Here is a 24,521-nt window from a genome sequence, read left to right on the forward strand (position 1 = left end):
AACTGAGGCCTATAACCAGTGAGATTTATAAAGGTTCAGCCTCAATTCCTTGTCTGTGTCCTGTACTCCCATTTCTGGTTTCTGACTCAAAGTCGGCTCAAAGCTGTTGAAACTGCCTGAAGAAACATTTCCACCCAACAAAGCGCTCGGAATGTGAGAAGGGACAAAGTGAGTGACCAAATACATCAACTCCAAGTAAAACTCCACCATGTAGTGAAAACACTCGAAACACAACGGGTCTTTTAAGAGCCACCCGCAATCTCTCTGAAAAAGCTGCACCAACATCTCTCCAGAATTGGTTTATTTCATTGGTTTTAATGCTCAGTAACTCTCTGGAACTTTCTCACTGTCTTTGTGTTTTCTGTTTCAATCTGGTATGGAGATTCTGGGAAGATGAGTTTCACTGCCGACGAGGATCTTTGTGGTTTTCCTGCAGAAACACAAAACAAAGTCTCTTTTCAGAGTCACCCACCGCCTCATAGGGACAGCAGTGACCTGGGAACGGGAGCTGGGGTGTGTTTTATGCCGGAAATAACAGTTCATGATTTATGTTGTGCTCTCGTTATATTCCAATCTCTGAATTGAGCCTTTCCACCACACCAGGGTCATGGGGAGAGTTTTCATCGTTTCTTTATCAAACGTACAGACGATGTTATAAAGTTGCTGATTTACCCAGATGGTGGATTCTCCCCTCACAGTGAAAAGTAACATCACACCTTTACATCTGCCCATTGTTTTTTAATTGAATAATTAGTCAAATGGAATTATTTGTGAAGTTATTTCCCCCGAGACGGTGTTTCCTGCAGTGAAACTGATTAGTTTCAGCTCAGTCATTCAGGGACCTGGAATTCCTGCAGTTTGAGCCCGCTGTCACCCCAACCCACTTCTGATTGGTCACCCTCTTCTCATAAAGTCAGTGACAGCACATGAGGAGGCCATTCGCCCCATCAAGTCCATGTCGGGTTTCCAATCTGTTCAGTCCCCGACTTGATCCCCAAAGCCCTGCATCATCCCTTTGGGTTAAAACGACCGTGACAGGACTCGAACCTGCATTCTTCTGATGACATCATCGCATATACCGAAGTCGGATGCTTTATCCATTAAGCCACATGGCCATTAGCTCTCAGTACTGCTTCAATCAGAGAACCTCGAAGCACAAAATACAAAAAATCATTGGTTGAACCTGTCAACCTGGCAGAATATTTGAATTTGTGAAAGCCGCCAATTTCACTGTGGAAAAGAAGTGATCGACTGGAAAAATACATAAAAATCTATTTTCCCGTAGCGGTTTAAATAAACTTTTAAAACACAATTTTGCTTTTACCGACTCAAATTGCTGGTGCTATTTTATGAACAGCTTTATTTTGCCAATTTTCGTCAACTTCTCATCCGTAACTGACAGTAAAAGACTCCGTTCAGCAATCTTTCACACGACAAATAACTCAAACTCAGTGTGGAAGTAATAAATTACAGACTATTGGTAATTCCCCTTCACACAGGCTTCAGGGGGACAGTGAGAAGCCACTGAAATAGTTGCTTCATCCTTTTAAAAGGTTCCCATTCTGTCCTGTTACTGACATGTTGGAATCAGATTTGTATTTAACAAGCAATTTCTGTGAAAACAAAATCCTCAACAGACCAGCTGGGAATCTGGGAATCACTGAAGGAAAATAAAAGGCTTTTGATTGAGAAGACGGGACCTTCTCACCAGCAGCCGGGTTACATTCCCCTCACATCCTTACACAGTGAGCTGCTCTTTCCCTCGAAAAATAGACAGCAGCAGTTGGAAGTTCAGTAAAAGGATCGGTTCATTGAAACAAGTTTCTGAGTGACAGGTGGTGCTGAATATTAATACAAGAAGGTCCTGGAATGGGAAACAAGTGTCCAGAGTGGGGTCTGAAATCAGGACAGGGAAATGGCCAGCACTGACACAGATCATTTCATTATTACATTGATATCTGACTGTCTATAAGGAGAAGCGAGTTAAACACATGATGGTGAAAGGAATGGAAGATGACGCTGGTTGTTCTAGATGAAGAGGGATAGACAGAGGTGTGGGTACAGCAGACTTCAGACAGTAATAAGCCCTTTCAGATACTGTGGGTGGATCTGAAAAGAGCCTTTGGGATAGGGAAAAAACTTGCCTTTCAGTGCAGCAGCTTTTTCGGGAGCAGCGTGTGAGCGAGTGAGCAGCTGGGAAAGTCCGTTTGAAAGTAAATTTAATTTCCTTTTGTTTTTCGGCGGAGGCCAGGGGGCTGCTGGGTAAGTAAAACACTATATATTTGGGCGGTTTAAAATAACTTTCCTTTCAGTGCAGCAGCTTTTTCGGGAGCAGCGTGTGAGCGAGTGAGCAGCTGGGAAAGTCCGTTTGAAAGTAAATTTAATTTCCTTTTGTTTTTCGGCGGAGGCCAGGGGGCTGCTGGGTAAGTAAAACACTATATATTTGGGCGGTTTCTGAACCCGAGACACCACACTTGTAGTGTCTCCCACCCGCCCTCCTCCTCTAACCAAAAAAAAGGACTCGGTGGGGTGTTTATAAGGTAAGGCTTTTTCGATTTCTCTGATTTTATTGTGATTGGTAAAAACTTTTCGTTCCTTTTTCATTTAACTAAGTTTAAACTTAAGATTAAAAACGGCAGGAGATCTCAGACCCGTATCATGCTCCTCTTGCTCAATGTGGTAGCTCAGGGACATGGCTGATGACCCTGACTCCTTCACGTGCAGGAAGTGTGTCCAGCTGCAGCTCTTGTTAGACCGCATGACGGCTCTCGAGCTGCGGATGGACTCACTTTGGAGCATGCGCGATGCTGAGGAGGTCGTGGATAGCACGTTTAGTGAATTGGTCACACCGCAGATTAGGATTGCTGAGGGAGAAAGGGAATGGGTGACCAAAAGGCAGAGAAAGAGCAGGAAGGCAGCGCAGGAGTCCCCTGCGGTCATCTCCCTCCAAAACAAGTATACCGTTTTGGATACTGTTGAGGGAGATGGCTCACCAGGGGAAGGCAGCAGTAGCCAGGTCCATGGCACCGTGGCTGGCTCTGCTGTTCCGAAGGGCGGGAAAAAGAGTGGAAGGGCTATTGTCGTAGGGGATTCGATTGTAAGGGGAGTAGATAGGCGGTTCTGTGGTCGAAAACGAGGCTCCCGAATGGTATGTTGCCTCCCAGGTGCACGGGTCAGGGACGTCTCAGATCGGCTGCAGAACATTCTAAAGGGGGAGGGTGAACAGCCAGTTGTCATTGTGCACATAGGCACTAATGATATAGGTAAAAAAAACGGGATGAGGTCCTACATGCAGAGTTTAGGGAGTTAGGAGCCAAGTTAAAAAGTAGGACCTCAAAGGTAGTAATCTCAGGATTACCACCAGTGCCACGTGATAGTCAGAGTAAAAATGAAAGAATAGTCAGGATGAATGCGTGGCTTGAGAGATGGTGCAGGAAGGAGGGGTTCAGATTTTTGGGACATTGGGACCGGTTCTGGGGGAGGTGGGACTATTACAAATTGGACGGTCTACACCTGGGCCGGACTGGAACCAATGTCCTTGGAGGTGCTTTTGCGAACGCTGTTGGGGAGGGTTTAAACTAATGTGGCAGGGGGATGGGAACCAATTGAGGTCAGTTGACAGTAAGGAGGTAGTAACAAAAGCCTGTAAGGAACTAGATAATGAAGTCAGTGTGACTAAGGGGAAGAGCAGGCAAGGAGCAGATGATGAATATAAAGGGACTGGTGGTCTGAGGTGCATTTGTTTTAATGCAAGAAGTGTAGTAGGTAAGGCAGATGAACTTAGGGCTTGGATTAGTACCTGGGAGTATGATGTTATTGCTACTACTGAGATTTGGTTGAGGGAAGGGCATGATTGGCAACTAAATATCCCAGGATATCGATGCTTCAGGCGGGATAGAGAGGGAGGTAAAAGGGGTGGAGAAGTTGCATTACTGGTCAAAGAGGATATCACAGCTGTGCTGAAGGAGGGCACTATGGAGGACTCGAGCAGTGAGGCAATATGGACAGAACTCAGAAATAGGAAGGGTGCGGTAACAATGTTGGGGCTGTACTACAGGCCTCCCAACAGCGAGCGTGAGATAGAGGTACAAATATGTAAACAGATTATGGAAAGATGTAGGAGCAACAGGGTGGTGGTGATAGGAGATTTTAATTTTCCCAACATTGATTGGGATTCGCTTAGTGTTAGAGGTCCAGATGGAGCAGAATTTGTAAGGAGCATCCAGGAGGGTTTTCTAGAGCAGTATGTAAATAGTCCAACTCGGGAAGGGGCCATACTGGACCTGGTGTTGGGGAATGAGCCCGGCCAGGTTGTTGAAGTTTCAGTAGGGGACTACTTTGGGAATAGTGATCACAATTCCGTAAGCTTTAAAATACTCATGGACAAAGACGAGAGTGGTCCAAAAGGAAGAGTGCTAAATTGGGGGAAGGCCAACTATACCAAAATTCGGCAGGAGCTGGGAAATGTAGATTGGGAGCAGCTGTTTGAAGGTAAATCCACATGTGATATGTGGGAGGCTTTTAAAGAGAGGTTGATTAGCGCGCAGGAGAGACATGTTCCTGTGAAAATGAGGGATAGAAAGGGCAAGATTAGGGAACCATGGATGACAGGTGAAATTGTGAAACTAGCTAAGAGGAAAAAGGAAGCATACATTAGGTCAAGGCGGCTGATGAAAGACGAAGCTTTGAAAGAATATCGGGAATGTAGGACCAATCTGAAACGAGGAATTAAGAGGGCTAAAAGGGGTCATGAAATATCTTTAGCAAACAGGGTTAAGGAAAATCCCAAAGCCTTTTATTCATATATAAGGAGAAAGAGGGTAACTAGAGAAAGGATTGGCCCACTAAAGGACAAAGGAGCAATGTTATGCTTGGACTCAGAGAAAATGGGTGAGATTCTAAACGAGTACTTTGCATCGGTATTCACCGAGGAGAGGGACATGACGGATGTTGAGGTTAGGAACAGATGTTTGATTACTCTAGGTCAAGTCGGCATAAGGAGGGAGGAAGTGTTGGGTATTCTAAAGGGCATTAAGGTGGACAAGTCCCCAGGTCCGGATGGGATCTATCCCAGGTTACTGAGGGAAGCGAGAGAGGAAATAGCTGGGGCCTTAACAGATATCTTTGCAGCATCCTTAAACACGGGTGAGGTCCCGGAGGACTGGAGAATTGCTAATGTTGTCCCCTTGTTTAAGAAGGGTAGCAGGGATAATCCAGGTAATTATAGACCGGTGAGCCTGACGTCAGTGGTAGGGAAGCTGCTGGAGAAGATACTGAGGGATAGGATCTATTCCCATTTGGAAGAAAATGGGCTCATCAGTGATAGGCAACATGGTTTTGTGCAGGGAAGGTCATGTCTTACCAACTTAATAGAATTCTTTGAGGAAGTGACAAAGTTGATTGATGAGGGAAGGGCTGTCGATGTCATATACATGGACTTCAGTAAGGCGTTTGATAAGGTTCCCCATGGCAGGCTGATGGAGAAAGTGAAGGCGCTTGGGGTCCAAGGTGTACTAGCTAGATGGATAAAGAACTGGCTGGGCAACAGGAGACAGAGAGTAGCAGTAGAAGGGAGTTTCTCAAAATGGAGACGTGTGACCAGTGGTGTTCCACAGGGATCCGTGCTGGGACCACTGTTGTTTGTGATATACATTAATGATTTGGAGGAAAGTATAGGTGGACTGATTAGCAAATTTGCAGACGACACTAAGATTGGTGGAGTAGCAGATAGTGAAGGGGACTGTCAGAGAATACAGCAGAATATAGATAGATTGGAGAGTTGGGCAGAGAAATGGCAGATGGAGTTCAATCAGGGCAAATGCGAGGTGATGCATTTTGGAAGATCCAATTCAAGAGTGAACTATACAGTAAATGGAAAAGTCCTGGGGAAAATTGATGTCCAGAGAGATTTGGGTGTTCAGGTCCACTGTTCCCTAAAGGTGGCAACGCAGGTAAATAGAGTGGTCAAGAAGGCATACGGCATGCTTTCCTTCATCGGACGGGGCATTGAGTACAAGAGTTGGCAGGTCATGTTACAGTTGTATAGGACTTTGGTTCGGCCACATTTGGAATACTGCGTACAGTTCTGGTCGCCACATTATCAAAAGGATGTGGATGCTTTGGAGAGGGTGCAAAGGAGGTTCACCAGGATGTTGCCTGGTATGGAGGGCGCTAGCTATGAAGAGAGGTTGAGCAGATTAGGATTATTTTCATTAGAAAGACGGAGGTTGAGGGGGGACCTGATTGAGGTGTACAAAATCATGAGAGGTATAGACAGGGTGGATAGCAAGAGGCTTTTTCCCAGAGTGGGGGTTTCAATTACTCGAGGACACGAGTTCAAAGTGAAAGGGGAAAAGTTTAGGGGGGATATGCGTGGAAAGTTCTTTACGCAGAGGGTGGTGGGCACCTGGAACGCATTGCCAGCGGAGGTGGTAGATGCGGGCACGATGGAGTCTTTTAAGATGTATCTAGACAGATACATGAATGGGCAGGAAGAAAAGAGATACAGAACCTTAGAAAATAGGCGACATGTTTAGAGAGAGGATCTGGATCGGCGCAGGCTTGGAGGGCCGAAGGGCCTGTTCCTGTGCTGTAATTATCTTTGTTCTTGTTCTTTGTTCTCTTTGTTTAAAAACCCTCAAATAGCGACCTTGTAATTGGTTAGGTTACTAATGTTTTAGTTAGTGTAATTTATGAATAATTACTAATTAGAAAGTGCTGTTTGGACAGAGTGTAAAGCTGTGAGTTGATGTGTGAGGGACTTCACTGACTAGGGGAAGGAGGTGCTCTTTGGTCTCTTCTCTTCTGCCTTTTCAGCCACATGGTACAGGGGAAGAAGCTGATCGGTGAGTAACTGGTAAATTATTCTACTTATTACACTTATTACACGAGCAATAATGAGTTTGTAAAGCTAAGTAATGGCAGGGCAGCTCGAAAAGTAAAAGTTCTAAATTGGGGGAAGGCAAATTTTACAAAACTGAGAGGTGATTTGGTGGATGTGGACTGGATACAACTACTTGAAGGAAACCCAAAGATGTTTTATCAGTCCATTAAGAGCAAGCGGATAACTAAGGAAAGGGTATGGCCTATCAGAGATGTACAAGGGAACTTCTGTGTGGATCCAGAAGATGTGGGCGGGGTTCTTAATGAGTTTTTTGTCTCTGCCTTCACAAAGGAGAGGGATGATGCAGACAGTGTAGTAAAAGAAGAGGAGTGTGAAATATTAGATACGATAAGCATAATGAGAGTGGAAGTACTAGAGGGTCTGACATCCTTGAAAATGAATAAATCACCAGGGCCAGATGGTTTGCATCTGAGGTTGTTAAAGGAAGCCAAGGAGTAAATAGTGGATGCGCTGAGGATCATCTTCAAATCCTCACTGGATATGGGGGAGGTGCCGGAGGATTGGAGGTCTGCGAACGTTGTACTATTATTTTAAAAGGATGTGGTAAGTCTGACCTCAGTGGTGGGTAAATTATTCGAATCAATTCTGAGGGACAGGATAAACTACCACTTGGAAAGACATGGATTAATCAGGGATAGTCAGCATGGATTTGTTAAGGGAAGGTCATGTCTCACTAACTTGATTGAGTTTTTGAGGAAGTAACAAGGAACATTGATGAGGATAGTGCGGTGGATGTGGTTTACATGGATTTTAGTAAGGCATTTGATAAGGTCCCACATGGCAGTCTGGTCAGTAAAATGAAAGCCCATGGGATACAGGGGAATGTGGCAGGTTGGATCCAAAATTGACTCAGTGGCAGAAAACAAAGGAGAGTAGTCAACGGATGTTTTTGCGAATGGAAAGCGGTTTCCAGTGGCGTTCCACAGGATTCAGTGTTGGGTCCCTTGCTGTTTGTGGTGTATGTTACCACACGGGCAGCACAGTGGCGCAGCGGTTAGCCCCGCAGCCTCACAGCTCCAGCGACCCGGGTTCAATTCTGGGTACTGCCTGTGTGGAGTATGTAAGTTCTCCCTGTGTCTGTGTGGGTTTCCTCTGGGTGCTCCAGTTTCCTCCCACATGCCAAAAACCTGCTGGTTGATAGGTTAATTGGCCATTATAAATTGTCCCTAGGTAGGTGGTAGGGAAGTAGAGGGACAGGTGGGGATGTGGTAGGAATATGGGATTAGTATAACATGGATGGTTGATGGTCGGCACAGACTCGGTGGGCCGAAGGGCCTGTTTCAGTGCTGTATCTCTTTAAAAAAAAATAATGATTTGGAATTAAATGTGGGAGCGATGATTGGGAAATTTGCTGATGACACAAAAATTGACCGTGTAATTGATAGTGAGGAGGATGGCTGTCGACTTCAGAATGAGATGAATGGATTAGTTGAGTGGGCAGTAAAATGGCAAATAGAATTCAATCTGGAGAAGTGTGAGGTAATGCATTTGGGCAGGGCAAACAAAGCAAGGGAATACACAATAAACGGGAAGATATTGAGATGGGTAGAAGAAGTGAGAGACTTTGGAGTGCATGTCCACAGGTCCCTGAAAGTGACAGGATAGGTGGATAGAGTGGTGAAGAAGGCATATGGAATGCTTTCCTTTCTTGGTCGACAAAAGCAGGGATGTAATGCGAGAACTGTTTAAAACGGTGGTTTGGCCACAGCTGGAGTATTGCGTACAGTTCTGGTCATCACATTACAGAAAGGACATAATTGCTGTGGAGAGAGTACAGAGGAGATTTACAAGAATGATACTGTGGGTGGCTCTGAAAAGAACCTTTGGGTATTTGATAAAATCCTGGCAGATTGCCTTGGTTTTGGTGCCCGGAGCGCTGGTTTTCTTGGGCAGCAGAATGCCCCAGATATTAGGCAGCACCCAGCCCGGAGTGATGGTCACCCCTCCCAGCAGCTTGGTGAGCTCCTCGTCATTCTGGACAGCCAGCTGTAGGTGTCTGATGATGTTGCGGGTCTTCCTGTTGTCCTGGGCCGCGTTACTGGCCAACTCGAGGATTTCAGCGGTCAGATACTCGAGCACAGCAGCCAGATAGACCGGGGCTCCGGCACCCACACGCTCAGCATAGTTGCCCTTTCTCAGGAGCCTGTGAACACGGCCCACCAGGAACTGCAGTCCAGCCAGGGAGGAGCGAGACTTGGCCTTGGACCGAGCTTTCCCGCCGGTCTTTCCTCTTCCAGACTTTTCTTTTCCAAAAATAGACTTGAGGACATTCCGTGCAGACCACTGCCTGATGGATTGGTGGTCAAAGGTGTTTTTCCACACAAACATTTCCACGAACGCACAGTCCATCTGGATGGAGCGTTCCGTGGCAATGTCACCAGATCCATCCTTCGCAACACCGGGGTCAGATAGAACCTCAGCACGTAGTGACACTTGGTGTTTGCATACTGGGGCTCTACGCACAGCTTGATGCAGCCACATACTAAGGCGGCCATCAGGTTGAGGGCCACGTTGAGTACATTTTTTCGCCTTTATCCAGAGGTTTGAACATCGTGTCCCTCTGGACCCTGTCCATTTTGAGTCTTCAGATAAAGCGGAAAATGGCTCGGGTAATCGCCACAGCACAGGAGTGGGGTATGGGCCAGACCTGTGCCACTTACAGCAACAACGTGAGCACCTTGCACCTGATGACCAGGTTCTTACCCATAATAGAGAGAGATCGCTGCTCCCACTTGCTCAGTTTATGTTGTACCCTGGCTACTCGCTCCTCCCAGGTTTTGGTGCACGTCCCGGCCCTGACAAACCATATCCCCAGCATCTTCAGGTAGTCTGACCTGACAGTGAAGGGGACAAAGGATCGGTCATCCCAGTTTCCAAGGAACATGGCCTCGCTCTTGCCATGGTTAACATTGGCTCCCGAATCCAGTTCGAACTGGTCGCAGATGCTCATCAGTCTGTGAATGGACAGCGGATCCGATCAGAATACTGCAACATCATCCATGTACAGGGAGGCTTTGACCTGAGTGACTCCACTGCCTGGGATTGTCACCCCTCTTATGCCCGCATCCTTCCAAATAGACTCAGCAAAGGGTTCGATACAGCAAACACACAAGGCAGGGGAAAGAGGACAGCCCTGTCTGACTCCAGATTTGATTGTAAACTTTCTGATTCCCACCCAATTTTTTGGACTGTGCTACTGATGTTTGTGGAGAGCAGTTTGATCCAATTGCAGATTCCCTCCCCAAACCCCATTTTGGAGAGCACATCCATCATGTATGTGTGCAATATCCTGTCAAAAGCCTTCTCCTGGTCCAGGCTGATGAGGCAGGTGTCCACCCTCCTGTCCCGTACATAGGCCATCGTATCCCTGAGTAGCACGACACTATCAGAGATCTTCCTGCTGGGTACAGTACAGGTCTGGTCAGGGTGAATCACCAACTCCAGAGCAGACTTGATTCGACTGGCGATGATTTTGGACAGAACCTTGTAGTCTACATTAAGCAGTGAGATGGGCCGCCAATTTCTGATTTCTGCCCTCTCCCCCTTCTGCTTGTAGATGAGGGTGATGATGCCTTTCCTCATGGATTCTGACATGCTGCCGGCCAGGAGCGTACTCTCGTACACTTCCAGCAGGTCTGGGCTGACCCAGAACCACAGGGCCGGTTACAATTCAACTGGTAAGCCGTCGCTTCCGGGAGTTTTCTTCGTCTCAAAAGACTTGATGGCCTTTGTCAGCTTGTCCAGATTTAGCGGTTTGTCCAGATTCTCCTGCATGCTGTCATCTAAGACCTCTGTGATCGATGACAGGAAGGACTGGGAGGACGTGCTGTCCATAGACTTCACGTCTTACAGCCCAGCATTCAAGGATTTGCTAATCCTTAGTATGTCGGACTGCGAAGTTGTGACCGAGCCATCCTCTTCCTTCAAGCTGCTGATCACAGAGCTCTCTCTGTGTACCTTTTGGAAGAAGAAACGCGAGCACGTCTCATCCTGCTCAATGGAGCAGACTCTGGACCGGAGGATGATCTTGGAGGCCTCCGTGGCAAAGAACGAGGCCTGCTGGCTCTTCACCTCTTGGAAATCCTCCTTGACCTCAACCCCCATCGACTGCAGCCAGAGCAGATTTTGCATTCTTTTCTGGAGTTGGGACATTTCCCTCTGTCTCTCTCACCCTCTGAACACCTTTGGAGATAAAGAACCTCTTGATGTTCTCCTTGATCACTTCCCACCAGTGCACCGGATACTCAAAGAGGGTCTCACTGTTCTCCAACTTTTTCAATCTCTTTTGAGTTCCTCAATGTTCTCTGGGGTTAGCAGTGTAGCATTGAGCTTCCATGTCCCCCTGCTAACCCGCTGGTCATCCTGTAAGTGACAGTCAACCAGTAAGAGGCAGTGGTCGGAGAAGAACACCGGCTTGACGTCGGTGGATCTGACCGTGAAAGCAGGGGATACATACAGGAAGTCAATCCTGGAACGTGCAGACCCGTCCGATCTTGACCAGGTGTATCTATGCTGCTCTCGGTCTGCAGGTTTGCTGAAGACATTGTGCAGTTTGGCATTTTATACTGTTTCCTTTAAGAATCTGGGCGTAGCGTCCAGTTTTCTGTCGTCACTGCCAGATCGTCCAGCTGCATCAATGATGCAGTTGAAGTCACCTCCAAGAATGACCGGCCTGGATGTCGCCAGCAGCAGTGGGAGTTGCTGGATGATGATCAGCCGCTCACTGTATTGGACCGGGGCATATACGTTGCTTAAATGGAGCGGAGCATTGTTGTACATTACATCTGCTACGAGAAGGCGACCGCCCACCAGCATGTTAACTTCAGAGATGGTTAAATTGCCTTCCCGCAGCAGAATCCCCAGGCCGTAGCAACAGGAATCATATCCTCTGGACCAGATCGATGGCCCGTGAGACCATTGCCTGTAAGTGCTGCGGTGCAGGATTCCACACTCCTGATGAAACAGTACGCCGGCTTTGACCTTTGCGAAGTCATCCAAGGTTGAAACACATCACATGGTGGATTTAACACAATGCATGTTAATCGAAGCAATCTTTATATCCACTATAAAGTTGGGTGTTGCTTACCACACCAGGTGTCCTTGCTAGTCCCGGTCCTTGAGTATGTTCCTGCATACCCATAGTGTACGCAAGCTGTTTCACATTCGTTGAGCCCAGAAACCCCTCATGGTTATTCATGAGTGTTTTGTTCCACTGGGGTGACATCGGCGGGTGGGGGGGCGGGTCTTGTAGGCAGCAAGGCTTGGGTTGTCCTCTATTGTTGGTGTCTTTCCCCTCGGTCCCTCCTCGAAGACATCACTGTTCCTGACTTCCCGGAGCTGGAGCTGGAGTGCGCAGGACACTTCGCTGCTCTCGGTCTCCCGGAGCTGGGGTGCACTGAGCATCTCCTTGGGTTCCATGCTTTTGGTTTGGGGTGCGCTGGGCGTGTCACAGCTTCCAGTGCCCCGGAGCTGGTGGGCTTTATCTTCCAGCTCCTTTGAGTTCTGCTGCTTCTTTTGGAGGTGCCATCGTTCCGGCTCTTCCTCGTCCAGTGAGGAGGAGCTGCTGTAGTCTGTCTCAGACCGTAGCCTCCTCTTGCCACTGGATGGGTGTTGACCTGTTCTTTTTTTGGAGCTTTTTTCTTTGTGGTCTTCCTTTGTACCACCTGTCACTGACCTGTTTGTCCATCTGCTGCCTCCTCCTCCATTAATTCTGTCTGTGGAGGAGGAGTTTCCAGGCACGGAGTAGGTGTTAGGTCACTGGTTGCAGCTGCCTCCCCTTTCTTCTCTTTCTCAGATAGACTTTCATCGCTGTGGGGAGGATTGCTTGTTTCCCTCCCAGCACCAGACGTGTTCACCGTTCCTTAACCCAGCCTTTCCTTGGTCCTTGCTGCCTGAGCATAACTGAGGCAGCGTTTGGGCAGGTTTTGTAGAGGTGGCCTGCCCCACCTCACAGGTTGCAGTACTTACAATGTTTACAGTCCTTGGTCTGATGGCCTTCCTTCTTGCAGTTCTTGCAGACAACCGTGCTGCAGTTAGCTGCCACGTGACCAGATTTGCCGCAGGTACGACAAACTCTGGGCTGCTCCACATAGACCATGAAGCCTCGACTTCCCCCGAAAGCGAAGCTGGAGGGAGGATGGATGATGGCTCCATTGGCATCGACCTTCAAGGTCACCTTGACCTGCCGCTAGCTGGTCCAAATCCAAATGGGTCCTTGACATCAGTGCTGCCGCCGGCCACCTCAACATACCTGGTGAGGAAGGTGAGTACATCCACGACAGGAACATGGGGGTTGTAGAGGTGGCTTCTCACCACCCGGTCACGTTGCGATGGCAGTGTGAAGAGCGGCTCCACTGTGAGGATTGACAGCGGCGCCTGGTTTCCCTTCTCCTTGAACACCTTCAGGAACTTGATGCATCCGCCATGTTCTTGGACGTCACGTCAAAATATCCACAGCTGGGGAAGTCCTGCAGGCAGAAGATGTTCGCAGCTTGGAATCCACAGCAATCAATAAGGATTTTCTTAATGAAGAAGGTACGATCAACCGGTGCATCTCCTTCCTTATCCTTCACTACCACCCGAACGGTGTTACACACTCCCTGGCCTGAAGTTACAGAATTGGTTACAGCCATTTTACTCAAAAACTTACCTGAGACAGGATCATGGTCTCTCCCCTGCTCCTCTTCCAGACATTTCCACAATCTCACAAACACTTTCACAAAGAGTGAGGACTTCCTCCCGCACTTCCCTGCTTTACCTTCTGGAGGAATGCAGTCCGGCTACTTCTGATTGGTTACTGTCTGCTGAATCTCATTGGCTGGTTCATGTCACCAATCAGGTAGCTGCTATTTCGCCGATCATCAAAGGGCAATGAGAAAATGGGGCGGAGATTGGCAGCGGCAAATTGTCAGAGCTGAAACCCATTCACAAATTTGAAAAGCCCGCAAAAATATTTGTAAAACAAGGAAAAGCTGAAATATAATAAATAATATCGTCTGAAGAGTAAAATGTATTTCACCATCTCCTTATATTGTGTTTCTCCTCATTGTCCATCACAGATACCAGACTTACTTTCCTTCCGGGAGCGGAGCAGAGAGGAATGGACCTGTGGGGAGAACGCCGAGAGCAGAACCAATAAATTGAGCCCAAGGATCGCGGCCCAGTCACTCACCTTCCGGGAGAGGTCTGGACCTGTGGGGAGAACAGCGACAGTGGAGCCGATACATTGAGCCTGAGGATCGTGGCCCAGTCACTCACCTTCCGGTAGAGGAGCGGACCTGTGGGGAGAACACCGAAAGTGGAGCCGATAAATTGAGCCTGAGGATTGCGGCCTAGTCACTCACCTTCCGGGTGAGAAGCGGAGAGCAGTCCAGGCACGCCGGAGTTTGAAAACAAAGTGAGCAGTGATGTCACAGGAAGGCTGCAAGGTGATTGGTTGGTGAGTATCTGCTGTGAGGGAGTTACTCTAAATAGCTGGGTAAGTAACTAAAAGTAAAGGGAAAGGTCTACAGTTTTTTCAATAAAGGAGGTCGTGTTTTTGGGGGGAGAATCAAGGTCCCTAGTGTAAATAATTAAATTTTTGGGTAATTTAAGGGGATAAATTAAGGGTAAGTCATGGCAGGGCAGCTCAGCAATGTGGAGTGATCCTCCTGTGCAATGTGGGAAGTCAGGGACACTTCCAGTGTCCAGGGCGAACACGTGTGCAGGAAGTGTCTCCAGCTGCAGCTACTCGAAATCCACGTTTCGGATCTGGAGCGGCGGCTGGAGATACTGTGGAGCATCTGCGAGGCTGAGATCATTGTGGATAGCACATATAGGGAGGTGGTCACACCGCAGGTAAAGACTGCTCAGGCAGAAAGTGAATGGGTGACCACCATGCAGAGTAGAAGAACTAGACAGGTAGTGAAGGAGTCCCCTGGATCCATCTCGCTTTCTAACAGATTTTCTACTTTTAATACTGTTGGGGGAAATAGCTTCTCAGGGGAATGCAGCAAGAACCAAGTCTGTGGCACCAGAGCTGGATCAGCTGCACAAGAGGGGAGGAAAAGGAGTAGAAGAGCTATAGTGATAGGGGATTCTATCGTAAGAGGTACAGATGGGCATTTCTGTGGCTGCAAACGTGACTCCAGGATGGTATGTTGCCTCCCTGGTGCTAGGGTCAAGGATGTCACAGAGTGGCTGCAGGACAAGGGGGAGGGTGAACAGTCAGAGGTCATGGGACACATTGGCACCAATGACATAGGTAGAAAGAGGGATGAGGTCCTGCAACCAGAATTTAGGGAGCTAGATAGCAGATTAAAAAGCAGGACCTCAAAGGTTGTAATCTCTGGATTACTCCCAATGCCACATGCTAATGAGTATAGGAGTAAGAGGGTAGAGCAGATGAATGCTTGGCTGAGGATATGGTGCAGGAGGGAGGGCCTTAGTTTCCTCGACCACTGGGTCTGTTTCTGGCAAAGGTGGGACCTAACTGTACAAGTTGGACGGGTTGCACCTGAACTGGAACGGGACCAACATACTTGCTGAGCGGTTTGCCAGTGCTGTTTTGCGGGGTAGGGGGGGTTTAAATTAATTTGGCAGGGGGGTCGGATACAGAGTGGAGGTACAGTAGGGGGTTAAACACAGTCAAATTTAAAAGAGAAACTGAGTCAGTCTGGAAGGCAGAGCAAATATAGACCTGTTATGGCACAAGTGAAAAATGCAAGGCTGGATTGCATCTATTTTAATGCAAGGAGTCTTACTAATAAGGCAGATGAATTGAGGGCGATGATTAGCACATGGGATTATGATCTTATTCCTATCACAGAGACATGGTTGAGGGAGGGGCTGGACTGGCAGCTCAGTATTCCAGGGTACAGAATCTACAGGCAAGACAGGTGAGGGAGTAAAAGAGGAGGTGGCATTGCACTGTTGATCAAGGAGTCAATTACTGCAGTAAGGAAGGATGATATCTCAGAAATTCCTCAAATGAGGCCATATGGGTAGAAGTTAATAACAAAAAGGGGACAATCACTTGGCTGGGAGTGTACTACAGGCCTCTAAACAGACAGGAAGAGATAGAGGAGAAAATATGTAGCCAAATCTCAGAGAGGTGGAAGAATCTTCTTCTTTGGCCTCCTTGTTTCGAGAGACAATGGGTAAGCACCTGGAGGTGGTCAGTGGTTTGTGACGCAGCGCCTGGAGTGGCTATCAAGGCCAATTCTAGAGTGATAGACTCTTCCACAGGTGCTGCAGATAAAATTGGTTGTCAGGGCTGTTACACAGTTGGCTCTCCCCTTGCGCTTCTGTCTTTTTTCCTGCCAATTGCGAAGTCTCTTCGACTCGCCACACTTTAGCCCCACCTTTATGGCTGCCCGCCAGCTCTGGCGATCACTCGCAACTGACTCCCACGACTTGTGATCAATGTCACAGGACTTCATATCGCGTTTGCAGACGTCTTTTAAGCGGAGACATGGACGGCCGGTGGGTCTGATACCAGTGATGAGCTCGCTGTACATTGTGTCCTTGGGGATCCTGCCATCTTCCATGTGCACACATGGCCAAGCCATCTCAAGTGCCACTGGCTCACTAGGGTGTATATGCTGGGGATGTGTTGGCGATACGGTCCTGCCACTTGATGCCAAGGATTCTCCGGAGGCTACGAAGATGGAATGAATTGAGACGTCGCTCTTGGTTGACATACGTTGTCCAGGCCTCGCTGCCGTAGAGCAAGGTACTTAGTCACAGGCTTGATACACTTGGACTTTTGTGTTCCGTGTCAGTGCGCCATTTTCCCACACTCTCTTGGCCAGTCTGGACATAGCAGTGGAAGCCTTTCCCATGCACTTGTTGATTTCTGCATCGAGAGACAGGTTACTGGTGATAGTTGAGCCCAGGTAGGTGAACTCTTGAACCACTTCCAGAGCGTGGTCGCCGATATTGATGGATGGAGCATTTCTGACATCCTGTCCCATGATGTTCTTTTTCTTGAGGCTGATGGTTAGGCCATATTCGTTGCAGGCAGCCGCAAACCTGTCGATGAGACTCTGCAGCCACTCTTCAGTGTGAGATATTAATGCAGCATCGTCAGCAAAGAGGAGTTCCCTGATGAGGACTTTCCGTACTTTGGTCTTCGCTTTTAGACGGGCAACCTGCCACCTGATCTTGTGTGGAGGAAAATTCCTTCTTCTGAAGGGTTGAACGTATGTGAGAGCAGCAGGGAGAAGAAGACCCCAAACAATGTAAGTGCGAGAACACAGCCCTGTTTCATGCCACTCAGGATAGGAAAGGGGTCTGATGAGGTGCCGTTATGCTAAATTGTGCCTTTCATATTGTCATGGAATGAGGTGATGATACTTAGCAGCTTTGGTGGACATCCAATCTTTTCTAGTAGTCCGAAGAGATCACGTCTGCTGACGAGGTCAAAGGCTTTGGTGAGATCTATGAAAGCAACGTCGAGGGGCATCTGTTGTTCACGGCATTTCTCCTGTAGCTGGTAAAGGGAGAACAGCATGTCAATGTTGGATCTCTCTGCTCGAAAGCTACACTGTGCCTCAGGGTAGACACGCTCAGCCAGCTGCTGGAGCCTGTTTAAAGTGACTCGAGTGAAGACTTTCCCCACTATCCTGAACAGGGAGATTCCACGGTAATTGTTGCAGTCACCGCGGTCACCCTTGTTCTTATAGAGGGTGATGATATTGCCATCGCGCATGTCCTGTGGTACTGCTCCCTCGTCCCAGCACAGGCAAAGCAGTCCGTAGAGTGCTGGAAGTATAGCAGGCTTGGTACTCTTGATTATTTCAGGGTAATGCTGTGCTTCCCAGGTGCTTTTCTGCTGGCTAGAGAATGAATGGCATCACTGAGTTCCGATTTTGTTGGCTGTACGTCCAGCTCATCCATGACTGGCAGAGACTGGGCTGCATTGAGGGCGGGCTCAGTGACAACATTTTCCCTGGAGTACAGTTCTAGGTAGTGCTCCACCCAGCAGTCCATTGACTTCCGTTGGTCAGTGATTATGTCCCCTGATTTAGATTTGAGGGGGGCGATCTTCTTGACGGTTGTCCCAAAAGCTCTCTTATTGCCATCATACATTCCTCTGATGTTTCCGGTGTCAGAGGCCAGCTGAATATGACTGCATTGGTGTTGCCAGTAGTCATTTGCACATTGCCTGGCTGTTCTTTGTGCAGCGCTTCTGGCTGCTTTAAGAGCTACGGATGTTAACTCGCTGGGGGCTTTCTTGTAGTTCAACAGTGCAATGCGCTTAGCGGCTCTGACAGATTCCAGCTCTTCAAAGTTTGATTGAAACCAGTCTGCATTCTGCTTCACACGTTTGCCATTGGTGATCATAGCTGAGTCATAGATGGCATCTCTGATGTGGGCCCACTTGGTCTCTGCATCCCCTGTTGGAGTGTTTTGAAGGACTTTATCAAGTGAATTTAGAAACTTACGTAACAGCTGTGGATAAGAAATTCTGCTAGTGTTGATGCGCGGGCGGCCCTTCCGCTTGGAGTGATGCAGCTTCTTTGGTTTGAGTCTAACCTTGCTGCATACCACACACTGCACACCACACACATCCTTGTCCACTCAACACAGTATTAGACTGGCAGCAAAGTAAGCTTGTGTGCAGCTTGCTGTGAAATGGCATGAGACTGACATCTCTTGGTGTGAAATAGAACTGCAAGAGGGAAATTGATGGATAATAAAAACATCGGTGGGAATGTCAGCTGTGAGGGGGGTACAAAGGGCCGGATTTTATTTGCTTCACTCCCCCCGAGATTCCGGCCCTGCTCCAATTCTGGTCTTTTGAGCATCACTGATTTTTATCGCTCCACCGCTGGCAGCTGTGACATCAGCTGTCCAGGCCCGAAGCCCGAGATTTCCCTCCCTGAACTCTCCGCCTCTCGACATCTCTTCCCTCCTTTAAAACACTCATGGAAGCCGACTTCTGTGACCAAGCTTTTGACCATCTGCTCTAATACGGTCTTGTGTGGCTTGGGGTCCAAATTTGCTTTCCGACTCTCTTGTGAAGTGCCATGGGACGCTGTATTACGTTAAAGGTGCTCTATAAATTTACACACAAGTTGTTGTTGTTTTTGGTCTGGAATGTATTGCCTGAGAGAATGGTGGAAGGAGACTCAAACATAAGGTTGAAAAGGGAATTTCGATAAATCGTTGAAAGGAAATGAAAGAGCTGCCACAGGCACGATGGGCCGCCCTGGTTGTAGATGTCGTCGTCGTCATCCTTCCTTCTACGTGAGATGATGGACTTGCAGCAAATCCATTGGTGATGGGATAGTTTCCCATGGTGCACTTTGTCCGATAGCTGAAGAGGTCAATCTGTGAGAGGCAGGTTCTTCCACAAGTGACACATATGAGGTGGGATTATCAGGTGTCGCTGTTTTCCATGCTGGCACCTGCTGTCAAGCTGCTGTAGTCACTGATCGTCATGGTGATGCACACACCAATCCAGGGGTAATATCACCATTTCCCTCTGTTGTTGGCCAATGTCTCCCATGTGTGAAAATCGATGTTTCGGGCCTTCATGTCCTGCTTGCAGGCATCCTTGAAGTGGGTCTTTGGGCATCCAACTGGTCTTCTGTCTCCGGCTACCTCCCCATACAGAATACCCTTGGGAATGTGTCATCTTCCATCCTGCAAACGTGCCTGAGCCAGCAAAGTCACCTCTGCTTGACGAGTGTGAGCATACTCGGGAGATTTGCTTTTGAAAGCATTGTTACATTTGTGATTTTGTCCAGTGTTTATTTGCGCAGTGTCTCACTGTCTTTTGCACAACTGCCTTGGCTAATTTCAAGTCATATAATGTTCTGGCTGCTGGTTTCATGTTGTGCATCAGGTCGGTTCTGCTTTTTGCTTCAATAACAGATGTCATCTCTGCTGAGTAGGTGGGGAAGAGACAGTTGCCCACCTCCTTCTGGAATGTGTCTTTGCAAAGCAGGTGTGGAAAGAGATGCTGTGGTTTTTGTCGAGGTTCATCCCAAGTAGCTCTGTAACACAGGAGTCTGTGCTCTCCGGGCTGTTCCCAGGGATGCACACCGAGATAAACATCAACTGCTGCTGGAGGACCATCAATTTGGTGATAGACACTCTTTGGTCTGCCCTAAACTTGCTGGTCTTCCAGCGCAAAATGTTGTCCACGACTGAGTGTTGCAGACTGGCACATTCCAAGGTCCAGGACTACGTGCTGAGGGACGCACTAAAGCTTGGGGTAGCCACTGCAAAGGCTCAATGGGGAAAGACCGCTGTGTAAGGTCCCCCCGCCATAGTGAACTGGGCAGCTGGACCCATTGGAAACCCCTTGTGCTGTAGACACCAGATATGGGTTTGCTGTAAAATGTCCATGTCAGGTAAAATGGAATGGAAGGGTTGTGAGGCAACTCACTCCTGTATTGAAGAAAACTGATTTCCTTTGCACTTTTTGGAATGTCAACTTGGTGCTGTTTTGAACTGTTGTATAATGCATTTTTTACAGATTTATATGAATAAAGCATATTTTTAGGAATAAAAACCTGGGGATTCATATGCATAGTTCTTTGAAGGTGGCAGGACACATTGAGAAAGTAGTTAGCAAAGCATATGGGATCTTGGCTTCATCAATAGAGGTACTGACTACAAAAGTAGGGAAGTTATGCTGAACCTGCATAAATTTCTAGTTGGGCCACAACCAGAGAATTGCATCCAGTTCTAGTCAACACACTTTTGGAGGCATGTGAGTGTTCTTGAGAGGGTGGAGGAGATTTAACAGAATGGTTCCAGACATGAGGGATTTTAGCTGTAAGGTTAGGTTGGAGAAGCTGGGGTTGTTCTCCTTGCAGCAAAGGAGATTGAGGGGAGATTTGATAGACATGTACAAGATTATAATAAATATGACAGGTTTAGATAACTTACAGGGCTATGGGGATAGAGCGGGGGAATGGGACTGAATGGATTGATTTACATGGGCTTGATGGGCAAAATGACTTCCTGTACTGTAGTAACTCCAGGACTCAATGACTCTCTCTCCTTCTCTCTCTCTCTCTCTCTCTCTCTCTGTCTATCGCTTTACCTCTCTCTGCCTCTCTCTCTCTCTATCTGTCTTTAGCTGGTTCTCTAACTTTCTATCGCACTCTCTCTCTTTTTTTTCACTCTCTCTCTCCATTACACACATATTTGTCAATCACATGTCAAAGAAGGAAGCGTAATGAAGGAATGGCTGCGCCCTTGAAAATGTTTCCAGCAGAATAGTTAAATGTTTAAAGTTTCTGTAGGGGGTTTGACCTGAGATGGTGAGACACAAGGATGTGAGGTTATGAAAGTCTTCACCAAATGTAAAAGGGAATAATTTTCTTCACTGGTGAACCCAAAGGAACAAATATGGCACAAGAATGAGAAAAGTCAGAGGATTGAGAAACATCCAATGGTTCTTCACATATACAAGTCAGCAGACCCACAGAAATACAGTCGGTTGAGAGTTCAGATCCAGTGATAGACTGGACAAATATCGAGCCAGTGCTTTTTTCTTTATAAACCCAACATCTGTCCACTTGGCTATTGCACCTCGTCTCGATGTATCTGATAATACTGATACTATTTGTATTCCACAGTTGCTTTGAAATCACAGGCAATATAAATGGATTGGGAATGTCAATGGTCAGGAACCATTAATGGATTGGGAAAGTCAATGGACTGGAAAATATCAGTGGATTGGGAAATTCTATAGACTGAGTTATATCAATGGATTGGGACAGTTCAGTACATTGTGAAACATCAATGGATTAGGAAACAGGAATTAAAGGGACAGATGGAGTTCAACCTGGAAAAGTGTGAAGTGATTCATTTTGGAAGGTCGAATTTGAATGCAGAATACAGGCTTAAAGACAGGATGCTTGGGAGTGTGGAGGAACAGAGGGATCTTGGGGTCCATGTCCATAGATCACTCAAAGTTGCCACCCAAGTTGATAGGGTTGTTAAGAAGGCGTACGGTGTGTTGGCTTTCATTAACAGGGGGATTGAGTTTAAGAGCCGCGAGGTTATGCTGCAGCTCTATAAAGCCCTGGTTAGACCACACTTGGAATATTGTGTTCAGTTCTGGTCGCCTCATTATCGGAAGGATGTGGAAGCTTTAGAGAGGGTGCAGAGGAGATTTACCAGGATGCTGCCTGGACTGGAGGGTATGTTTTACGAAGAAAGGTTGAGGGTGCTAGGGCTTTTCTCATTGGAACGAAGAAGGATGAGAGGTGACTTGATAGAGGGGTACAAGAATATGAGAGGCATAGATAGAGTGGATAGCCAGAGACATTTTCCCAGGGCAGAAAGGGCTATCACCAGGGGGCATAATTTTAAGGTGATGGAGGAAGGTCTCGGGGAGATGTCAGAGGTAGGTTCTTTACACAGAGAGTGGTGGGTGCACTGCCAGCGGTGGTAGTAGAAGCAGATACATTAGGGACATTTAAGTGACTCTTCGATAGGTACATGGATGATAATAGAATGAAGGGTATGTAGGTAGTTTGATCTTAGGGTAGGTTAAAGGTTCGGCACAACATCGTGGGCCGACGGGCCTGTACTGTGCTGTACTGTTCTATGTTCTATGTTCCAGATGAAAGGATTGCATTAATCAATGGATGAGAATGTGGAGAGGCAGGAGAAAATGATGCCATTTTAAGTAGGGGGCCGGGGGTTAGTAGAAACAGACCAGGGCTATTTTACTCTCTATCTCACTCCTTTCTTCTATCTGGCTCATTATCACATCCTCTCTCTCTAAGAGCAGTGGGAATCACTGGAACCCACACTTGTTGCTCAGGTTGTTTGGTTCCGGGAAAATACAAGGTCCACATCAGATTGACAGGAAGGATAAATGTGATTCAGAGCCAATCATATTCCTTTTGGTGATGTGTGCTCAGCCTTGTTATATCAGCAAAGGCAGCAGGAAATGCAAATCCTGAAGAGTTTTGATAGAGTAAAGAACGAGAAAGTGTTGCCAGTGACAGAAGGGTCAGTAACCAGAGGAAACACATTTAAAGGAATTGACAAAAGAATTCGAGTTGTGATGAGGAGATTGTTTTTTCAGCAGTGTGTTGTTCTGGTCTGGAATGCAATCCTGAAAGGTCAGTGGAAGCAGATTCAATGTTAACTCTAAATGGAATTGGATATATACCTGACATGGAAAATCTAACAGGGCAATGGGGGAAAGGACAGGAGTGCGGGATGTGGGATTAATAGAATAGCTCTGTTAAATATCAAACAAATGCACAGTAATAAGGTTCTGTGCTTGGACCTCAGTTATTTTCACTCCATCAATGGCAGAGAAGGCTCGAGGAACCATGTGGCAACACCTCATGTTCTTCCCAGTGTCCAGAATAAAGTATAACATGACACTGATTTCCAGATGGCCGAAACTAATGCAACAGCCATCTTTTCTGGAAACATCACATTTAAAGTTAGAAACTAATCATAAGGCACGGACAGGGATTGAACCCGTGATTTTCAGTTTACGAAACTGACGCCTTACCACTTGGCCACCATGCCTTTCCTTAATGGACACCTGAGGCTCCAGAGGAGGATTTGTGATTCTTTTTCAATTTGGTTGAAACAGCATCGAGAAACATGCACAGAAATAAAGAGGGATTGTGGAATGGGGAACAGATCAGCCTCATTTCCATCATCAGCATCATGAAATCTTCATTCAGACATTCCATTCCCATCCTCAGCTTTTCTCACATCTGTACAATAATATAAGAGTGGACATTGGGTTGTTACTGGGCAGATTATATAAATAGACTATGTGCATCATCACAGGAAGTGCTGTAATATAATCTGTACGGCACCTCATGGAGAGTTGTAGATGAAACCTTCAATGCAAGATGTGCAGAGTAAACTCAGGTTATTTTAACCGTCAGATTCTTATAAATTCTGTACTAAGCCTTGACAGATATCAAAATATTAATTGGGGGCCACAGTAAACCAAAGCAAAGATGGAGAAATCTTTGCCTGTACCTTTGAACAGGTCACTGGACTGGACCAAGCCGAGGACTGGCCGAGATGGTTCCAGAGGTTTGCAAGGTATCGTACTGCATCGGGTCTCGTGCAGAAGCCAGACATGGAACAGGTCAGTACGCTATTGTCTGCAATGAAGGGAGTGTGCAGGCAACATCCTCATGAAGAACAGAAGGCTACATGTGAAGAAGTTATTAAGGCACTCAAGACATATTTAAATTGAGGAAAAAAATGTCATCGTGGAGCCAAAGTTAAAACGCTGCATTTGCTGACAACGCAACCACCAGGTGACGCTGTACTGGTACATGCGCAAATGCAGCCTCTTCCACTGAAACGTCACTGTCTGTGACATTCAGGCAGCTGCCAGGCTTAAAGATGGAGCTACTCAATTTATCACAGAAAACAACTTCGACCCAAAAATCCCCTCAAAGGTTGCCATCGCCGCCTCCGTCCCACCACCAACAGTCCCCCGATCCTTCTTGTGCATTCGCCAGTTATATAGTACCAAGTCATCTTAATTCACCTAAAGTGAATTACTTTCGGAGCAGTGACTGTCATTTCATAAGCAAATATGGCACATATCTACACAATGGACATGTTTTGGTTGATACTCGGAGAACGTTGCGCTGTTTGAAGTCTCATCAGAAGG

The 24,521-nt window shown here is 47.2% G+C and overlaps 1 non-coding gene across 1 annotated transcript; it reads right to left on the reverse strand.

The window, feature by feature from the left end:
* Positions 1–23,332: 23,332 nt before the first annotated feature.
* Positions 23,333–23,404, reverse strand: trnat-cgu (transfer RNA threonine (anticodon CGU)). The gene has a single exon. It is a non-coding gene; the product is annotated as a tRNA-Thr (tRNA).
* Between the last annotated feature and the right edge of the window lie 1,117 nt (positions 23,405–24,521).

Source organism: Heterodontus francisci, unplaced genomic scaffold (genome assembly GCF_036365525.1).
Source record: "Heterodontus francisci isolate sHetFra1 unplaced genomic scaffold, sHetFra1.hap1 HAP1_SCAFFOLD_43, whole genome shotgun sequence".
In the NCBI taxonomy this organism is placed as follows: Eukaryota; Metazoa; Chordata; class Chondrichthyes; order Heterodontiformes; family Heterodontidae; genus Heterodontus; species Heterodontus francisci.